The sequence below is a fragment of the Hermetia illucens genome, chromosome 4 (assembly GCF_905115235.1).
Source record: "Hermetia illucens chromosome 4, iHerIll2.2.curated.20191125, whole genome shotgun sequence".
NCBI lineage: Eukaryota > Metazoa > Arthropoda > Insecta > Diptera > Stratiomyidae > Hermetia > Hermetia illucens.
Window position 1 is genome coordinate 167,270,046 of NC_051852.1, and position 22,631 is coordinate 167,292,676.

Here is a 22,631-nt window from a genome sequence, read left to right on the forward strand (position 1 = left end):
TCAAAAAGGTTCGTTAGCTTTTTCATTTGCTCTCAGTGATGAAATAACGTAATAATGCAGTCGAGTAAGCGAATAACTAGATCAACTTCAATTAGAACTTATACCGGAAAACTATCTTGTAGCTAGTAACATTTAAAAGTTACATATGTATGTATATTTGTTATAGTTGTAATTGCAAGTGAGGACTACGGGGTAAAAAATGCTACACTACTGTGTCGAAATCTAAGTCGCCACAGGGGTTAAGATATGTGTGTGGTGAACTCTGTCTTCCAGACGACCCTAAGCTTGGCGTGAAATCCAGGCCGGACATGTTCGCTGAGTTGTTCGAAGCGTGCATGTTCGAAGCGTGCATGTCGTAAGGAATATTTCCGGCGGCTTGGAAGCGACAGAAGTTGGTACTTCTGCCTAAGCCTGGTAAACCTCCAGGTGAACCATCGTCATACCGACCCATATGTCTTTTGGACACGGAGGGGAAAATGTTGGAGCGGGTAATCTATAATAGATTACTCCTGGTTGCTGAGAGCCAAGGTGGCCTTTCAGATCGGCAGTATGGGTTCCGAAAAGCCAGATCAACCATTGATGCCATCAAATTGGTTACTAGCTTGGCCGAAGATGCAATTCACGGAAAGGGTGGTACCAGCAAATATTGCGTGGTAGTAACCCTGGACATGAAAAATGCATTCAATTCGGCCAATTGGAATCTAATACGCAAATCCCTAGCGAAGGTTGGTATTCCCGCCTATCTCGTTGCTATCGTTGATAGTTACTTAACTGAAAGGAGGCTCTGGTATGACACTGATGACAGACCCCAGGAGTATGTAGTTTCCGCGGATGTCCCACAGGGCTCCGTATTGGGTCCACTACTGTGGAACATCATGTATAACGATGTACTTAATCTTCCCCTTCCGGAGGAAGCCACAGTGGTGGGTTACGCTGACGACATAGCACTGGTTGTTGTCGCAAAGCATCTTGAAGATGCTGAGTTATACTCAAGTGAGGCAATCAGTGCTGTCAAATGCTGGTCGGAGAGCTCTGGAGGAAAAAACAGAAGCGGTCCTCATCACGAAGCGCCGGAAGAGAAATTACGCCTGTGTTAGAATCAGGAATCATATCATCACTTCCAAGCTGACCATCATACTTGGGGGTGGTGATAGACAGGAAGCTTAGCTATAAGCAACACTTACAGTATGTTTGTGATAAATCATCCACTGCTAGTATGGCCCTGGCGAGGATGATGCCGAATGTGGGAGGGCCACGGCATACCTCTAGGTTGCTCATAGCCAGGGTGGTGACATCAATCATGCTCTATGCGACCCCAGTTTGGAGCGAGGCATTGCGGATGTCAGTTAACACTAGCAAACTGAATGCAGTCTACAGGAGGACAGCTCTGAAGGTATGCTTTGCCTTCAGGACTGTCTCAGATGATGCAGCATTCGTCATCTCTGGAATGATGCCGATTGACATCTTGGCAGATGAGATGGCAAATATATACCATGCGAAGCCAATCTCTCCCTTATCGCAGACGAAGAACGCTGAGAGGGTGAGATCCATAAATAGATAGCAAGAGCGGTGGGAATGCTCGGGAAAGGGTCGGTGGACTCACAGGCTCATTCCTGCCATCAAGGAGTGGTTGGAGAGACGACACGGTGAGATTAATTATAATTTCACCCAGTTTCTCACGGGACATGGAGGATATCTCCAATACCTTCACAGGTTTAAATTGGAGACCTCACCCGACTGTCCAAATTGTGATGGAGTCCCAGAGGACCCAGAGCATGTATTCTTCCACTGTCCGAGATTTGTGGAAGAAAGGGAGAATCTAGAGGAGACTCTAGGAGAGGTGCTGGTACCAGAAAATCTGGTGCCGAAAATGCTAGCACATCAAGAGAATTGGAATGCGGTCAACTCCATGGTCGCATCAATTCAATATAAATTGCGAAAGGCAGAGGAAAGGAGAAAAGCGCGGTCACGTGCGCCGCGTATAGAAGAAATGGGATTAAGCTAGAGTGAGCTGACTCCGCCCCGTGATGTAATACCTTATGGTGGTTCCGCGGGGCAAGGAGGGAGTCGGGGGTGGTTTTAGTGGGTAAAAATACCACACGCTGGTGTGTCCAGACCAGTGTCTTTTCAAGATTTCCACCTCCTCAAAAAAAAAAAAAGACGACCCTTAGTTTCAACTAGTTTAGTCTCGGCAAAAAGAAAGAAAAAAAAACAAAACCATAACCAAAATGAAACTTCGATTTTAACGATGCAACCCTGAGCTTATCGATGGAATACTTGAGTCTAAACTCATATTCTCTACATATTCAATTGGGATCCCGTTCTTAATGGACGAATCGAAGTAAGCCCCTTTTTAAGGTTTTGTGTGAAGCAAAACCTTATTAGAATCGAGACGGTGTATGTCTGTCTGTCACACCCGATTTATTCGGAAACGGCTGGACCGATTGTCACGAAAATTGTGAGAGTATGTAATCTGGTGTTCCCTTTACATGCAGTAAGTGGCGCCATCTTGTGTTAAGTTTAAGGGGGGCCCATACATGTGAATGAAGAGTGCAAACTTTTTTTTCACAGAATGTGGCCATGTGGGGTATCAAATGAAAGGTCTCAATTAGTACTTTTCGAAACTGGTGCAATATTTGATATTGACTGAAACATGGAGGAGTGAGCGCTCAAAATATGACCCCCAAAAAGTGTAACAGGTCTCGTTCTCAGAACCTATCCAACCGAAAAATCTGAAAAAAATCACAGTGGCGCATCTCTACGAAATCTAGGCCTCAAAATATATCCGGTTCCGACATCTGCACAAATAAAGTTAATAATAGTATATTTCCACATTTTAGAAATTTACCCGGCACCCCCCTTATGTTCATCCCAGAAGTACAAAGTGGCATGCGTGTAATGAAGAACATAATGCACAATTTGGTCAAGTTTGAAGAAAATCCAATTATTATTAACGAAGTTATAGGAGGTGAAACTTTACAATTTTTTGTGAATTTCCTGCACTCTACAACCTGCATGACGTCATCATCACATATCAATTCGTCAATACCACAACGAAATAAGTTCTTATGAATTGGGTCGCAGAGAATTATTTTGTTTTAGTTTTTTTTAGTTATTTGCCAGCATATGTGCATGTAGGTATATAATATATGCATGCTAATGAACTTTGCGGGTAGTGCCTAATTCAAATAGATATAAGAAGTAAATCGGAAATATGGGTACGATCAATTTATATACGTGCATATATGTGTACAGTATTCGGAAATAGGCAGTTTGTTTGTTTAGGGTGAGCGTAATATCTATGGCTGTAATATGTACGTATGTCTCGTAGTTTGGAAAAATATGAAGGATTATGTTGGATTTGTAGCTATATACGGATAGAAAAATATGCGTTGAAATTTCTTACATAAGATGAACACAAAACCTTTATATCCGAAGCGCGAGCTTCCGGTTTTCCGACTTGTTTATATTTGATGTTGGTTAAATTGTTGGCATTTGCTAATAATATTAAACTCAGGGTGTGAGGCGTATAAGGTTGACCATTATCAACACAGGGCTTTCCATCAAATGATTTATTTAAATCGCTTTCTAGAAAATAGAGGGCAATGGAATTTTTAGCTATATTACACGGAGCTGTCGTGCACTCGTCGCTCCTCACATCTTTTTCTTTTTGTTCAGCCATCAGTTCACAAGCGGGGTCGGCTTGTGGTGATCGGTTTCGTCATTTTATTTTATCAAATGCCTGATCAGGATGTAATCTTGAGACCTTTAAATCCTCATCCAGCATATCAAGCCAACATTGTTTTGGTCGGCTTTTTGGTTGCTTACTATTGCTTTCGATGTTCTGACCAATACTCGTTGTTGAATTCTCGTTAGTGTGAATTACGTGACCACACCATCGAAAACGCCTCTCTTGAAGTTTTTCCACGATCGGTGCAAACCCGTTCGATCGCGGACATTCTCATTTCAGACGTAATCAAAACGTATCACGCCACCAGTTCAATGCAATATCTTCGTCCCCATTACCGCAAGACGCCGTTCATTGACCTTTATAGTCGGCCAATACTCAGAACTATAGAGAGCGGCAGACGGACGACATTGCAGTAAATTTTAGATTTGGGACGTGCGCTGATACGTCGATCACAAACACCAGTTGGGGAATGCCACTTCATCCAGGTTGTGTTAACGTGTGAAATAATTTCATTATGCAGTTCTCCATTGGCTGATAGCATTGACTCGAGATATTTAAATCGCTGAGTTCTGGCAATGGCAGTAACCTGCCCCTCGACATATTTAAATCGCTGAGTTTTGGCAATGTCGGTAACCTGCCCTTCGAGATATTTAAATCGCTGTTCTGGTAATGGCAGTAACCTGCCCAGAACTGAACGATTTCAATATCTCGGGTCAATGCTATAAGCCAATGGAGAACTACGTTATGCTCCTCACATAGGGAAACACAAAACCTTTTATACCTGAAGCGTCAAGCTTCCGGTTTCCCGACTTGTTTCAATAATCTTGGCGGAAACAGCAATGCCATCAAACAACTCATCAACTTAGGGGCAAGGAAATCTCGACTGGCAAAGTACTCTTCAAAGAGTTTCGAAATTTCTTCCGTCTACTGTGTGTGTGACATTCACTTTCGAAGGATCTGACTTCCCAAAAAATCATCTTTAAATATACCCGGCTGAATGTAGAATACTAGACTCCCAAACCCCGACAATGTGGTAAATGTGAAAGATTAGATCACCTTTCCAACCACTGTAAATCTTTCAATGGAAAAGTTGCGGTAAAATTCCGACATGCATTGATCCATGCAAAAACCCAAAGTGCTTACTTTGCGGCAGCCTTGACCACCAACTTCGGGACAAAGCTAGTCCAAAATGGCTAGAGTATTTTCAACATAATCAGATATCTGCCATCCAGAATGTAACAACTGGAGAAGTTCAAAGGAATTCTGTCAACTACTATGATGTTCTTAGTTCATATTCGGAAAAAACTTTCCCGTCGCTTACGAAAAAGAGGGTTTTACCCATCAAAAACCCTCAAGAGGATATAAATGAAAAAAATAAAAAAAAGTGACTGACGATTTCATCAAAGGCAGAGGCAACTCATCAGACGCTGCCTCCCTACAGGTTGTAGTCATCGTTTTTATGTATAATCGTAAATACGACATGAGTGCGAATTACATCCAAGTGAAATCCGCCTAATATATTCAGGCCTCCCCTAGGACTATACCCCTCCACGAATATCACATTATCCACACCGTCCGCCTCGTAACAGCTACCACAGCACTTCCCACTTTACTCTGAATTTCAGATTTTTCGACTACAGTTTTGTGTTAGGCTTTCTCTAGGCTTTTACTTTCCATTGCAGGAGAAGACATTAAATTTAGCATCGTCTACAAAGAGTACATCATCCCAATCTGATCTTCAAATAGATAGTTCAGAGCAAACTCAAACCAACTCACTTGATTGATTTCATTAACGTAAGTTTTATTCCGTGCTATACCTGAAATGTATGACTAGGGGAATCTGTTACAGCGCGAAAGGCTTGGAAAATGTGACATTCGTGAAGGGGAATATGCATCTGCATGCGAGCGGCGAAAAATTCACGATATGCCAAAACATAAAGCGTCAAAAACTTGGTAGTATTCAATTGGCTGTGGGATTACATCAACGGTCGGCTTCGCAAAGGTCCAATCTCGAAGAAAAAATGCTTGGTAGAACGTTTTCTTGAACAATCGAGAAAATTTCCAACCAAATATATCCAACGTTTGGTCAAATACATACCACTGCCCAGTGAAAGTCTCCATACGGATTATTAACTAACATTTTTCGAGTTTTTAATGTCATTGTTACGATTTTTTGACCTTATCCGGATTTCAATTTTACATAAAAAAAAAATAGTTCCTTTTGTTTTTCGTCCTCAGCAAGGGTTTTATTTTATCCTTTTTCGTTGATTCTTTTTGCATTGTATGCAGCAGACTGTATGTAACGTTCCTGTAAAAAAGATAAAACACATACAACTCTAGGTTGTTGTTTAGGATCTGCGGGATCCTAAGTCCCCATCCACTTGATGGTGGACCGGACTAAATGAGGAGCAACTTACTCCCTCGTTTTTTAGTCCATGGATCCCTAGTTTGGAGCGTAGCACCCCAAGCATTAAAAATCGAAAAAATCAAAAAATTTGACTTACGGTTTCGTCCAGGGCAGAGGCAACTCATCAGACGCTGCCTCACCTCTGCCCTGGGAGCAGCGTGACCGAAAGTGCCAACAGGTGGAAAGATGCTCCCTTTTTGTCATCGCAAAAACACGACAAGGTTGCGAATTATATTGGGAGGGATTTTCATTTTTTCGATTTTTAATGCTTGGGGTGCTACGCTCCAAACTAGGGATCCATGGACTAAAAAAACGTGGGAGTAAGTTGCTCCTCATTTAGTCCGGTCCACCATCAAGTGGATGGGGACTTAGGATCCCGCAGATCCTAAACAACAACCTAACTTTAGTCTAGCTTAGACTACAACGACTGGCGTTTTAAGTCCAATATAATTCGCAACCTTGTCGTGTTTTTGCGATGATAAAAGGGAGCGTCTTTCCACCTGTTGGCACTTTCGGTCACGCTGCTCCCAGGGCAGAGGTGAGGCACCGTCTGATGAGTTGCCTCTGCCCTGGACGAAACCGTCAGTCAAATTTTTTGATTTTTTCGACATACAACTCCTTTTACTCACTTTCTGAACACTTATGTATTTCGTACTACGATGTCCGGATTTCAAATTTGCTGGCTGTGCATCATCTATATTTATTTAAATATTCCATATGGCAGCACATTGCTTTCTTTTTTACATCGGCCTGCGTTTGTTTGAAGTATTTATCACAAAATGCGCGTTCATAGGCCTACGTTATATCACGAAAAAAAAATCCCAGAAAAAAAACCAAAAGAAAAAAGAAATTCCAATGAAATGGGATTCGTTTTTTATTTCATTGAAACGTCGCGATGATGAAGTTTCATGAGGAGATAAAAAAGTTTTATTTGATAGGATCTTAAAATTAAGCCCAGTCTCGTTCGTATTCTTCACCTGCTTAAAGGGTTACTCATCGTCGCTTCCATAAATGATTCATTTGTTCATAATTTCTTACCGCAAATGTGTACGGAACGAGTTTCCCATGAAGCTTTTTCCAACGATCAACCTATTCCTGGCTAGAAGAAAATCGTGGTATATTCTTGATTTTACCGCGATTTACCAATGCCTTTTCAATCAATATAGAACCACTGATCAGGATTCCTCTCCGATATTGCTGAGTAAAGCACAGCTAAAGAGCTTCGCCGACGGTTTCTCAAGGTATTTTTATTTCTATATATTTTCTAATAGGATTATGCCGCAGGAAAACCGGCTATTTTTGCATTAAGCGAAACTAAGGTCAGTTCATATCAGGCATTCGATAGAGCTAAATGGCGAAACCGACCACGGTGAGCCGACCCCGCTTGTGAACGGGACAAAGGCTGAAAAAAAAGAAGAAGAAGAAGGTCAGTTCATATACTGACATTAACCAGTACCACGTGTCCCTGGTTACCACTTAGTGCCTCTTTTCTCTTTCCAAAAAAGGGATTGCTATTTATGTTCGCAATGATGCGCTGTTCTCCATTTTCCCGGAATTTAGATTAATTCTGCTAATCCGGAGTTCACCTTCGCCTGGATTAGAATTAATCTCTCGAAGCACATCATATTCCTCTGTTTCTTATATCGCAACCCTAACTCATCTGATGCCTATGTTGTGCGTTTCTTTGATGCACTATCTTTTAACATTGATAATTTGATAGACAAGGGGTAGCTTCCTCCAAACTACAATTTTTAGTTTTAAATGTACATAAATATATATTTCGGGAGCTAATTACGCCTTCATCAGTACATAGTTACGGAAGGAGGTAATTGGCTCCCGAAATATATACTTACATTTAAAATAAAAAACTGTAGTTTGGAGGAAGCTACCTCTTTTCTATCAATTTTAGGCTAGACTATAAGTAGCAGACAAAAATCTAATACCATTGATAATTTGACCCAACAATCCCCTTGTCTGATATGATCATTGCGGGCGATTTCAACGTGCATAATGTATAGTGGCTCAGATTTTCAGGAAGACATGTTCAGCTTCTGTGTGAGTCTCATAACTTAAGGCAACGCGGATTGTCCAGCAAGAATCCCTGATAAACCAAGTGAAAATGTCATCTGCTAGATGTTTTCATGTCGTCACATCCTGAGAAGTACACAGTGTCCGTAGCAGCGCCGTAGTTCGGACCAATGCATTATTTCCACAAAATTTAGTATCACTTTTCTACAGAAACAGCGCCCTTATTCCATCAAGCGCTTAGTGTGGTATTACACAAGAAACGACTGGGTCGCGTTTAATAAATACATAAGAGTGTTAAACTGGCCTGTGCGCTGTGAAGAATGTGGACTTCTTATGCGACTGCATGAATAATATAATTCAAAAGATATGCGTTCATTCATCCCACATAGTTTTAAGGACCCTAAATCTTGCACTATTGATAATAATAATAATAATCGTTGGCGCAACAATCCATGTTGGATCAGGGCCTTGAAGTATGTTAGAGCACTTCATTCAAGACCGTAACGGTACACTAGGAGGCAATGTGGTCAACATTGCGCTCGCCCGAGATTATTACCCTGATTTGACTCAGGTACTCATTCACAGCTGAGTCGACTGGTATCCGACACCATATCACGATACAAATCTCACTGCCACCAGTGAGATCCGAACCGCGACAGCGTATGACAGCCTTGTGCTCTAACCACGTAGCTATCCGAAAGGAAAACAATATAGAAGCAATCGCTGTCGGTGTCAAAACAAATAACTTCCTAATAAAGCTACATGGGGGGTAAAACTGTCCGAACCATCGGAAAAATTGTTTGTGAAAGCCACTTCACTGCTTAGGCGTTATAAGAAGTTAAAGGTACGTCCCCACTTACGCTACGCAACTCCACGCGGCCTGTTTAAATGTCAACAGTTGGCTGCCGCACTAGTGAAAAATGGGTATGCCTGCATCGCGGCAGTTATGATGAACGTAGTAACGCGTCGCGTAGGAAGGACGATCATGATGAGTGATGTACTCTGAAAAGAATTTGATAACAGTATTTCTTAACGGCAAACTTATGAAAAATTTAGTCTAAAACGATTTGGACAAGTAATTTGTGCAGAAACGGCTGCAAACTTTCTTGGGAAATATGATTTTCATGGCAATATAGGTGGAAAAACGACAAAGTTTCACGACTTTAGCTCCGTAAAAAATATTTTAACCTGGACCTTTGGAAAACGATGAATACCGGAAACTTTTGTAATTCAAATCATGTGTAACCTTTCTTTGAAGATAATAAAGGTATTATTTACACAATTTAATCTGCATGGCTGTTACATCGATATAATTTTCCTGGCCGCTTTCAAGGTTTGGATATTTAAATTTCAGTCGTCCAACTTGGCCCCGGAAGGGAAATTTATCGTGGTGCCTGGCCTGCCCTTTCTCTCTTGGGAGAAAGAAAAAGAGAAAAGGAAAACAAGAGAGGGTCATCCTGTGAGGATGGAAGGCGGACGCTGGTCAAAATGGTATACAGTTGTTTGCTTATCGTAATTAGAAAAGTGAAGCTTCAAATGGGCTCCCCAGTTGTGTACCCTGTCGTTTGACATTAGTCGAATTTACTTTTATCCAAATGTACATAAAATGAATAATACTCGATGGCTTTATATCAGATAATCGCCGGACAGAAGTCCATGGATTCGATCCAGAGTTCACCGTAATTGCCGGTCTGAATGAAATTGGCCAGTGAAAAATTCTAGACTCGGGGTGTTGGGTGCTTGGCCGCAAGAATGGAATTCATAGGTGAGCTGTTCCAAATAGTGTAATATTAATGCATCTGACGCGCAAAATCGTTCAATAGTACTAGAGTTCGAACATAAAAACAAGTTGTAGGGGAGATTGTAAAACGAACAGATCATTTTTTTGTATAGTCCCTAAAATCCTTTGAATATAATATGCTTTTTTAGTATAACATGAATTATTACTTAAAATGTCATCAGAATTGTGAATTTCATTATAAAAAAGGAAAGCTGACTGAAAGTCTCATATCTCATGAAAATGGTAAGCCGTATGTAACACCAACAGTACGAGAGCGTAGCAAGGGGATCATAACTACCCACCGCAACAAGCATTGCTGTGGCAAATATAGGAATCTTTGCAGACTTATGATTCGCGGCGCCTCCATCATGATTTCGGAGAAGCGCCACAATGAAGCCGCACTTGGCAGAGCTTTTGCACAAAAATGAACTTTGTACAAGATACGTGAGTAACGTTTAGAAAGAGTCAGCTCAGAGCTAGTCCTTCCCCGTCCATCCCGTGTGCGTCAGGGTTTTTTTTTGTGATTGTGTCCCTCTCCCTTAGGCCCTTAGGCCGTTAAGCAGTGTAGCTCCTTTGGGATTGAAATTTTCGGTGATATCAATCCGCCTCGAGACTTTATAAGAGTTCTCAGTCAAATTTAGGAGCTTGTATTTAACCTTTTATTCTTCTATTATTCGAAATAGGTTTTTGACATATTTTTCGTATGTTGCAAAATTCAATACACAATTTCAAGAAATTACTCTTATTATGAATTACTCTTATTATAACTTGGAGATATTAGAAATAATACTGATTTCCGTATGTAACTGTTTTCTTTCTGCACGAAAATCCTTTCTTTCACCGTGACAGCCAACCAACTGTTTTACTTTTCTTCTAATTATTATTTTTCCTATCTGACGTTTTTCGTCATCTACTCTGTTCTTCACTCTTGTAGCGAGTTCTGAACTGAGTAGAGCGCCGGTGACGTCATCTGTCCGCTGGTATTCGCAACATTCGAAATAAATTTTCGCGAATGCCGCGAATCCTGCCGCGCCACAACTTCACGTCTATAGAGTAACTTACCCCGGGTGAGTTTAGTTTTGCTCACTATTGAGTCAAGACACATGAAAAAATCTCTGTGTCCTGACAGAAAAATAATATTTGAGAACCAAGAACCCCGGTCCTCATCTCGCCGAACTGCTAGCATTCGGGCTAGCTGCAACACGTGCCACCCGGTTCCATTTATTATCTGGTGCAATCAGTGTTCACGACCGGCAAACCTGTTAGGGGATTTTGGCTGTTTGACAGCCTGGTGACCGAATTGGTGCTGAGGTGATGCCACGCTGTTCTCTCATCGTAATATGATTCAGATACGAAAAGATATATACGGCGGGAACCTTATGCAGAGTTTAATCCACATAATAATCGGGCTACTATCAGGGATGGTGGAGAGTCAGTGATGAAATTGGGGGCGTTTTCTAGCGCAGGAATATGGAATATTTATTTTATAGACTGTCAAAACGGATTGAATCCAATAATCTTGAAGCAAAATGCGAGCCAAAGCGCTGAGGAATTGGATAAATTCTTCTTCTATCAGGACGATGATACCGGGCAAACTTTCTATGTTCCTGTTCGTAGTCACCAGATCTGAACACGTTTGGAAAGAATTGGTACGAAAATGAAAGAAATGAATAGTTAAAAATATAGAGAAGTCTAAGGAGGTTTTTAAGCAGGAGTGGAATATGGGTTCGATGCGCCGACGCTTAGAAGCAGTGATAAAAGCTAAAGGAATTGAAATCCCGCTTTTAAGGGTTTGTCCGATTATTTGTTTGATTTAAACGGACCCAGTTTTTTTAACAACGCGCACATATTTGAAAAGCATTAACTAAGAGTTCGTCCAGAGAGAAGAACCTCATCAGACGCTGCCTCACTCTGCTTTGGGTACAGCGTGACTGAAAATGGTTGCCAGGTATTTTTGGTTTTAGGTAGTCTTCAGTCCGCATCCACTTTATGACGGTTCAAATCAATTTGGGAGAAACTATTTCCCATTAAAATTTTAGTTGCAACTCAGATATATTCGAAGACAATTTCCTAATTCCTCAGACAAAACCCAAAAGGCATATCTTGCTATGGAAGAAATTATGAGTCCGTGTTTTCAATGAAAATGTGTTTAGTTCAATCAAATGTAGAGAAATTAAACAAAGACTGATATTTTGTCGTAACCATTGAGGTTTCAGTTCCTATTCTTTCCAGGCTGCAAGCAAAATTCCAAAACGAGAAAATTAGGTCGAAATTATTTTTAAAAAGTAAATGCAAACCACGGAGCCGAAACAACGGAAACATCTGCACACATTGATAACGCTAAACTCTTCAAACCTTTATCTTTATATATTCATGAATCGGATGCAATCCCTGATAACATCGCAGCACATATGGCGCTACTCCACTTGATAAACCTTATCTTTGCTATGTACGTTGGATGGATCTTCCCCAAACATTTGTTTTTACGGTTCCATAAGTATAGAACAATAGCGATGATCTTCAAAGAATAAACATGTGTTACATATCTGTGATCACTTCTGCTTCCATTTAGAACAATTTCCACGCACCAAATACCGTATCGCAGTGAGCATTCCACTTACACAATTGTTTACATGGAGCACATTGAAGAGGCGCGAGAGTTCATCCAGTCATTAAAATATTTGCGAAAGCAAAGTGTGAATTCCGCTGGTGAAATGTTTGTTTGACTTTTTTCTGGAATGCGCGAATTCAAACTGCTTTCTTGAGAAAACTCTCGATCGGTGCAGGGAAGCACCGTTCTTGGCTAGGACAAAGCGAACACATACTATTCTCGCAAATGCTCAAACATTTCAATACGTGTCAGGGAATCGAAGTACTTTTCCCTCGAGTTTTCACTGTCATCTTATTGATGCACGACCAATGCAAAAGAGGCGGAAGTGCTACTGTCAAAGTGCACAGACAACTAAACAAACGTTTCCACTTCTTAAATTTACACACAAAAATATTTACTTGGAACTGTAAAACGATTTTCTTATTGGACATCTACTTGTTGCGAATTCACTTACAGTGCAGGACAGGAAACATGTTGCTAAAACTTTATCTGGAAGCTCACTGACACTTCGAGTGGACCGACTGGAGCGACAAATCCATTTGGCGTGATGTTTGACAGGAAGCAAATGCAAGACTACAGGGGCGGACTCGCTGCCCCGTAAGTTGTTTATCGACTGAACGAACGATAAGCAGCTCGCAAGAAGTTTACTGATTATGGGGTGAAATCGTCAAGAGGTTAAAGTGTATTGGAAAATGGATGGCATTTGGGCAGTGGCAAATTAATTTGTACGCAAACTGACCAACGGAAGAAACGATTTTTGTTTTAGATGTGCAACGAGACAATCATTTTGCAATTGGCGTTTAATTCTGCGTTAAGGGGGTCATCCCGTGTGTCGGGTTGGAGAAATCGATTTTTTTTTCATGAATTGTATCTATATATAGTGGAGAATATATGGGCAAAGGGATTTTCCGATATTCCGAATAGTTCAGAAATTGCAGGGTTAAACAGCTAAGGAGTTTGCAGTCGCGGCTAGAGTACGCGATGAGAAAGAGCATCGAATCTTTTTTTACCTGTTAGTTTTTTACCTGAGCCTTATAAATTCGAACACAGGTATAAATATAAAAAGATGGACAACCAATCAATTGTCTAAACTTATTTGCTGTTTGGAATAAAAAGGATAATCCAGTCTAGAGTGAGCACTGAAAGGCTTTCAAGCTATACTCAGTTATATTTTGTTGTAAGTATTGTGCTGTTTGTGTGCTCAGTGATTTTTTTAAATGGATTGTACGAAGGGAGATCGTTTTAACGTTCAACGTCATGCTCGCACTAAAAAACGAGTATTTCATGGGAATTGATACTTCTCAGAGGAGAAAAAGAACTTCGCATCAACATCAGCAAGGAGACTTTTAGCAAGCATGAACATGGATGTTCCAATTGCGACAAGTTTTGTATATTGTATATTGGATTTTGCTGGAGTTTTCTCCGGTATTTCTGCAAATAATAAAATATACGTATACGTAAAAAAGGAATGTGTGGGACATGTCGAGAAAAGAATGGAAACGCGGCTTAGAAATGCAAAGAAGAATTACAAAGGCATTTTTTGGGCTAGCTATTCGTCGACACGCAAATTCGATAGAAGGAATGAAGCAAGAAATTTGGGCAACTTTCTTCCATAAATGTTCTACAGACGAAAATCCACAGCATCAAAATTGTCCAGCAGGCAAGGACAGTTGGTGCAAATGGCGCAAAGCGGAAGCTAAAGGAGAACTGGATAGTTTCCACCACGAGAAGGCACCTTTGACTGAAGAAGTTCAAACAGTCATCAAACCAATCTACGAAGATTTGTCACGAGATGATCTCTTGAACAAATGTTTAGGAGCAGAGACCCAGAATAACAATGAGTCGTTAAATGCATTGATCTAGACTTTCGCTCCTAAATACCTTCATTCTGGGGTCAAGGTCGTAGAAATAGCCACTTTTCTGGCTGCAATTATTTTCAATGAAGGATTCAATGGCATTCTCAAAATCCTAGTGACAATGAGATGTCAAGATGGTCAGATATGTCACGTTGGTGCCGACCGCCGTAACGAAGCGCGAATTTGACGGTCCGAACGACGATCGACTGACCCCGCTAAAAGAGCCAGAATTGAAACCAGAGAGCAACAATCGGCCTTACAAGACTTTTTTGAAGAAACGGAGGGTGCTCTCTATGGACCAGGTATAGCAGGTTAATGGTGAGTTCAAACTTTACTGTTGATAATCACATTTAAATTTTCAAATGCGTTTTTCTCGAAACTGCATCTTGAAAATCGGCTGCCACCATAGCTCAAAATCTATCCAACCAAATTCTTTGAAATTTTCACGATTTCTTTAATACATATTTCTACGGTCCGCAAAGTAGGATAATTGCAATCGGACAGGTCGTTTTTTTTCATTCATAAAAAAAGTCGTAAAAAAACACCAAAAACCAAAAAATTAAGTTTAAAAGCCCACCAAAAATTTACCTTTTAATATTTTCTAATTATCCTAGTTTGCGGACCGTAGAATATTGTCCACATTAAAATGCCTTTTAGTTTTTTTTCTTCAGATGAACACAGCGCCCTCCAGCGTGGCAGCAGAAAAACACCTTTTTTTGGAGATGGGTGCATAAATTGACACGTATTCCAAAAACTAGCAACGATATCAAGCTAAATCATATATCACATATACTAGAGATATCACTAAACATATGGTGAAAAAATCACGTTTCTATCTTTATCCAGTCCTCCAAAATAATTTTTCAAAAAAAGGCAAAAAAAAAACGGCCTTCACACGGGATGACCCCCTTAAGTCCTTGCAAAATAATGAAAAGGAACCTGATTTGTGATCTTGAGATCTGAGGGTATCAGCGTCTGAGAGCAAGTGTATAGCCTGTGATTTGACCAACGGAAGAAACGATTTTTGTTTTAGATGTGCAACGAAACAATCATTTTGCAATTGGCGTTTAATTCTGCGTTAAATGAATGGATTAATTTGACAATGCCAGTATTTTATCAGTTACAACTAGGCCCGTTGAAAAGGGGTGCGGAATAAACTCAAACAAGCACCAAGGTGAAGATAAACATCAATTTACCTCTAAGCCAATGGAATAGAGAAGCTGATATTCATTCAACTCCTTTAAAAACGCTTTATTATCTTAGCCTCTTACAAGAACCGTGGGTTGTTGGTGGGGCATTCAGGGGCCTAAACTTCCAACATGCTGACCTATTGTATGCCAATGGAAGCGATCGACCCCGCACCTGCATGGTAGTCTCCAAAGGCTTCCAGGCTAACCTGGTTAACAACCTATGTGATGGCGACACCACATCGGCTAAGCTAATCGTAAAAAGTCAACAGGGAGATAAAGAGATAATATGGTGCTCTGCATATTTCCCCTACGACGCAGAAGACGTTCCCAGTGGAACATTCATCAGAGCTATCCAATATGCCAAAAGTAGAGGCATGGGGGTAATAGCAGGATGTGATGTCAACGCTCACCACATATGCTGGGGAAGTTCGAATATCAATGCAAAAGGATCGAGACTACTGGAGTATCTAGTAGGAACCGATTTGCAGATCCTAACCGTGGGTAATGAACCCACTGTCTTCAACGTGGTCAGACGAGAGGTCATCGACATCACGGTGGCATCTCCTGACATCGCGGCTCTGATCGGAGAGTGGAGAGTATCAAACGATATCACACTCTAGGATCACAGACGCATTGATTTCGTTATGGGCATGGATCTACCTCCGCCCATTCCATTTCGGAATCTGAGAAAGACAGATTGGGTAATGTATCAAACAGAATTGAACGCCCGAGTCACGATCCCTAGGGGGCGCATCAAATCCATTGCTGGAATTGAGAAGACAACCCAGATGATCACAACTAGCATGAGAGAAGCTTTGGAAGAAAGCTGTCCACTCAAGATGCCAAAGAAGGGTAAAACACCATGGTGGAACTCGGATTTGGCAAAACAGAGGAGAACGACAAGGATGCTCCTCAATCGTGCTCTGAAGGGTAAATCAAGCACTAGCTGGAATCGCTATAAAGAGGCACAGAAAGCTTTAAAGAAGAGCATAAGATCGGCCAAACGATCATCTTGGAGACGCTTTTGCGAAGAGACTAACTCTCTTGAGGCAACCTCAAAGCTGAAGCGGATTCTGGTCAAAGAACGTAGCCAGAAACTGGGTTATTTACGTTTACAGAATGGGAAGTACACAGAAAGCGATGAAGAAACGGCAAATCATTTGCTTGAAGTGCACTTCCCAGGCAGCATCCAAAATCTAATCTCGGGGCCAACAGGTGCATACAGCCCTCAACCGAGAGACTGGAATCTGGCATGCAAAGTAGTATCACTGGAACGAGTGAAATGGGCATATAACTCGTTCCACAGATATAAGTCTGCAGGTCCGGATGACATCATCCCTGCGCTAGTAATAGAAGGAATGGATGCCCTGGGTCTACACATTCGGAATATATATCGCGCATGCCTAGCACACGCTTATATTCCAATTAAATGGCGGGATGTGAAGGTGTTATTCATTCCCAAACCAGGAAAACCCACCTACACAGACGCAAAAAGCTTTCGACCGATCAGCCTAACGTCCTTTCTGCTAAAAGGACTAGAAAGACTAGTAGATCGGTTCATAAGGGATACACACATTCCTAAGTGGCCACTTCACCATAGGCAACACGCCTACCAGAAAGGCAAATCCACGGATACAGCACTCCATGAACTTACGGCAAAAATTGAGAAGGCGATGTCCGAAAAAGAATACGCCTTAGGCGCATTCATGGACATCGAAGGTGCCTTTAATTATGCCTCATTTGCGGCAATTTGTAATGCGGCAAGACAGCATGGAATTGAACCGCTGCTAATCAGTTGGATCCTTCACATGCTAGAGTGGAGAAAAATCCACATATCAGTCGGCCAGAAGTCTATTGAAACAGGATGTCTCAGAGGCTGCCCACAGGGAGGGGTTCTCTCTCCACTGTTATGACTCTTGGTGATGGATACCCTGCTGTGGCTCCTGGAGGACAAAAAAGTCTTCGCGCAAACATTTGCGGACGACCTAGCCGTAATAATTACCGGCAAGTTTGCGGACACAGTATGTGACCGCTTGACTGCAACTCTGCATGTAATCCACAGCTGGTGCCTCCGCAATGGACTCATTGTGAACGCTAGGAAGACTGGACTAGTTATGCTCACTAGGAACGTCAGGTGGGGCAGCTATACGCTAGTGATCCAGCTTGCTCTGGTGCTGTAGGAATGCGATAGGTAAGACCTGGGGACTTTCACCTAAACGGATATATTGGATGTATACATCCATAATAAAACCCATTTTGATGTATGCATGCATCGTCTGGTGGCCAAGACTGAACTTTGCTAACAGCAGGAAGCTGTTAACGCAGATTCAGAGACTTGGTTGCCTAACTGGCGGCGTTTGAAGCTATCCTAAATTTACCCCCCATTCACTTGGAGGTGAAACGGAAAGCGGCCAACGACGCATATAGGCTCGATACCATTGGGGCGTGGAAAGGCGGCCAATCCAACGGGCATGCGTCTATCTGGAAATTCCTTGAAAAACATCCGGTAGCCCTGATGCCGACCGATCATATGGTTTCCGGATTCTTCTTTGAAAAGACATACACTGTCGTAATCACCGAAAGAGAAGAATGGTCGACAAGTGGCCATGAGTCTTTTTAAATTACATACCTAATAATCTTCACCGACGGGTCAGTCATGGAGGATGGATCGGGTGCAGGGGTGTTCTCGGAGAATCCGATTATAGAACAGGCTCGACCTCTCGGAAAAGTGACGACCATATTCCAGGCGGAGATATATGCCATTTCATTGGCAGCAGAAGAATGTCTGCGACAAAAATGGAGGGGTCGCACCATTCGAATCTGTTCCGATAGTTGGGCGGCATTATCAGCACTAAATGGCAACAACATATCAAGCAAGTTGGTGTGGAGTTGTCATCAGGTGCTGCTGAAACTTGGCCGACTGAACGAAACATTCCTGATGTGGGTGCCGGGGCTCTCTAACATCGCCGGCAATGAGGAGGCTGACAGACTAGCTCGCCGAGGGTCTGGATCCACAATAGTGGGGCCAGAACCAGCTCTTGGAATCCGACCATCTACTGTCAAGTCTACTCTGAAGGGTGAAATTGCAAGGATTCACGCAACCGAGTGGAGAAATTTGGACTCTTGGCGGCAAGCGAAAATCCTTGTGAAGGAGCCTAGGGCCACTAGAGCGGCATTTTTGTTGTCTCTTAAGAAGTCGGACATGAAAACCCTAGTAGGGCTTTTGACGGGACACTGCCCCTTAAACTACCATATGGAAAAGATTGGGATGGTGGTTTCGGCTGTGTGCAGCCAATGTGAGGAGGAAACGGCCCTGCACTTTTTATGCAGCTGCCCGGCATCCTCAGATCTCAGACGAAGACACCTTGGCAAGGTTTTCTTCAATGAAGAATCTGCACACTCTCTGACTCTGGAGAATGTTCTCAGATTCGCTAAAGCCTGCGAACACCATAGGCGGGAAGCCATTGAATAGGCAACTACGGGGATAGTACAATGGGCCTAATAATGGCCTGAGTGCTCGGAGCTGTGGCTCCCCCCAGTTAACTAAACTAAACTAAACTTGCTTCTGGTTGAAATTAATAATTGCAGCTAATTGCGACAATTTTTTGGAGGTGAGTGGCATTCTCCCCTCATTTATTAGCATTTCCGCTTTGGAGAAAATCTCACAGGGCACTGATGTTACTATTATATTAAACCGCTTGAGCATGCATGCATATAAATGAGAATACGCTGCTTCCCTCTCATGCCACCAGATCAGAGGATGTTCATGCCTTTTCAAAATGGGCTCCTGCAAGTATTTATCCATTTGCACTATACCTGCGTCTACCGGATTTTCGAGCACCAAAGGCGCAACATCGGCATCAAATTCTGCCTAAATGGATTCCGATTGTGATGGGATAGAAGTGAATGTTGATAATTCCGGCACGATGAGACTTACTTGTGGGGTAGCTACACATATTATTTTTTCAATTTCTTCTCGTTAAGCCAACAAGCTCTCTTGAAGCTCTTGGGTTAGTATATCCCTTTTTTAAAACCTTGGGTCTAAAATTATTGTTTCAGCCAGGAGAGTATTATTTTCAATGTCGCCGAAACGCACAATAAAATGTTGTTTTAAGCTGAAATTAGAGTTGTTTCAGCGCTGGATTTTTATATGTGTTTCTAAATAATCCCCGGATATATTATAAATTTAGATGCGGATACATCACTTTCCCCGCTGATTTCTTCCGTTACTTTATAAAATACTTTAAGAATAGATATAGCCTTTTCGATAATAACCCAACCGACAGCTGAGAGACCGAGATCAGGGCAATTGTTGTAATGACGGCATCTTTCATCCTCAGCATTCTCTCCAACATATCGTAAGTAGAGTTCAACGCGTTGCTTCGTTCTGCTTCAATTTTATTTGCTGAAGATTCATTTTTTTCTGCATCATCTTCAACTTTTTGACTCCTTGAACGATCCTATGGAAGTATTTTGCTTTACTTTTAACTTTGTCAAGGTCAATTGACTGAAATTTCCGAGGTTTCTGAAGCGTCAATTGACCGGATTTTGAAAGAAAAGCTAGACTACCACAAGGTGTGTGCGAGATAGGTGCCGCAAATGCTTTCAGAAATTCACAAATAGAAGCATGTCAACTGGGCGGTAGTTTTTGAGTGAACCCGACTTGAATACCGAAGACTTCTGAGACTCCATTGTAACGGGAGATGAAACGTGGTGCCATTGCGTTGCTCCGGAAACAAGACACCAATCTTGCTAATGGAAACACAAAGAGTCACCTAAGCCAAAAAAGTTTAAGCAGGAGCTGTCAGCAGAAAAAGTCATGGCAACGGTGTTTTGGGACCAGGTTGATGTACTGTTTATCGAGAAACAGAGCCTAGAGAGACTACAATTAACTCGACAAGACTTTTGTTTGAGAATCAAAGGATTCCCAAGTACCCCCTCCATTTGATGGCGGACCGGACCAATTGGAGAACAACATACTTCCATACTTCATTCAAGTACCCATGGCGGACTTAGGAATCTCTCAATTCTCAAACAAACGTCTAGTTTAGCCTCGGTCGGCTTGGACCTGAATTTTACAAGGCACTCGTATTTGTAGTAACCAGGTTCTTTAACTGGGGCGTGTTTGTCGATTGTAGTTTCGAAGGCAAAGTTCACTTTCCGGATGTATGTATCTAACTCAACATTAGAGTGGATGCGCGATTTGTCCAGAGGAGGGCCCAACACGTTGTCTAAGTCGCGTTGGAAATCGTCCCAGTTTGTCAGATTGAAAGATCTGCATTTGTGCGGATGGTGGAGTGAAGGGAGAATTTGCTGTAGATGTAGAAAGAGGCTGAGGGCATGATGGTCCGAGTGGGCTGCTAGAGAGGAGCAGCTAGTGACACGTGCTGAGAGATTGGAAGAGATTATAAAGCCGTCTAGGAAAGAGGATCCACGAGAAAGGATGGCACTACCGCGTTAATGATTTCCGCGCTAAGGAATGGACCTGATTGAAACCAATCGAAGAGCACTTTGCCGTTTTCGTTGTTGACTGAGTCGCCCCAAGATACGTGCCTCGTGTTGAGGTCGCCCCCGAGGATGAAGGCGTCGAAACTGCTCGCGATTTCCCAGAATTCGTCCAGAATGGGAGTGTGCCGCCCGGGAAGTAGAGAGAGCCGATTAGGACTCGGAGGGCGCCACCACCCCTGACAGGAAGTCTGACTACTGCTAACAAGCAGTTTAACGCCAGTGCAGCTGATGGGGTACTATTTACCCTTAGTCCCGCTTTGACTAGTATGGCTGTGCCTCTTCCCGCGTCGTAGCGGAAAGTATTGTAACCGGGAGCATGTAATTTTACGTTGGGGGCTTCCCCCAGTCTGGTATCGTTTAGGAGAGCGAGATTAGAATTGGAATCCTCTAAGAGCTTGTGGAGAGCGAAACGTGTGTCGTTACAAATGAGCGAATTAGTGTTGAGTGTGAGCACCTTCATTTTGGTTGTCTAGCAATTTGAAGAGGAATTGTAGGTACGCTTCGAGTTGGTCTTCAGGGGGGAGACGGAGATAGTTGTGATAGAAGTCGGAAATTGTGCTCCACAGCGAGGAGAAAGACATATTGAATAGAGACCTCGCTTCCATGAAGAAGCCCCTTGGAATGGAAGAATGTGCAGGCGATAAAGGGCTAAGGGTTTCGGGTCTTGCTTGACCCCTGGCCACTGCGGCAAAAGACGGGGTCAGTGAGGGAGGGGCGATCCAGTTGGCATGAGGCAGAGTGTTAGGCTGCGAGACACGATCAGGCGAGGGTCTGTCAAGGTGGGGGAGGAACGAGGCAGATCGAGAGTGCGGGATGCTTTTTGCTCTTTCTTTGCGCTGGATAGATTCCAGTCTGCGGGGGCACTTAGAGAAGTTGGCCGGGGGACACAATTGGCCACAATTTGCACATTTTAGTGGTGCCGCCGACTCCTTTTCGGCGTTGTCTTCTACATTGGAGCGGGGGCAATCCCTGGAGGCATGTTGGCCCGCGCACTTCACCGTACGTGTCTCCCTCAAAAGGCTTTCCAATCCATTCGTTAGTACTGCATCTGGCTTGGTGAATGCCTCGAGTAGAATAAATGTCCTCCCATTCCTACTTAAGAAGTCATGCGGTAAAATCACCTGTTTAGATTTTCGGCCTATGCCTTCTAGCGTCGAAAACACTTTTCCCGTTTGATCTTTGACGTGAATTCTACATTAATATCTGTTTCGTGGATGATTTTTGACGGCAATTCCATCGCCGCTTCGCAATGAAGATTATTTTGTATCAACCTTATCTATGATTTGGGTTTAGAGCCCCTTTGTACACCAGACACTTGCGGTCTCCACAGTGCCAATATTGCATATTCTTTTTCCCTTTTGCACAGTGTCGAATTTGCGTTCTTGCTGATATGGCCCTGTGATCCAAATTGCATTGCTGGGATCTCTTTGCGGTTAGCCTTCCTGTCCTAAGTACCTTTCAAGTTGCCTCCACAATTTATCCATGGTTGTATTTTTGGATTTCCTGAGTTAGGGCATCAGGTCGCCATTGTGGAAGCGTTCATTGCAACTAACGTTTTCT

The 22,631-nt window shown here is 42.5% G+C and overlaps 1 protein-coding gene across 2 annotated transcripts in view; it reads right to left on the reverse strand.

Annotated features, from left to right (window-relative positions):
* LOC119654686 (1-phosphatidylinositol 4,5-bisphosphate phosphodiesterase gamma-1) overlaps nucleotides 1-13,116 on the reverse strand; it is a 36,826-nt gene extending 23,710 nt beyond the window's left edge. For both annotated transcript variants that reach the window (XM_038060196.1, XM_038060194.1), the window contains exon 1: nucleotides 12,972-13,116. The gene's annotated coding sequence lies outside the window, so the exon portion shown is untranslated. The remainder of the gene's footprint in view (nucleotides 1-12,971) is intronic.
* Between the last annotated feature and the right edge of the window lie 9,515 nt (nucleotides 13,117-22,631).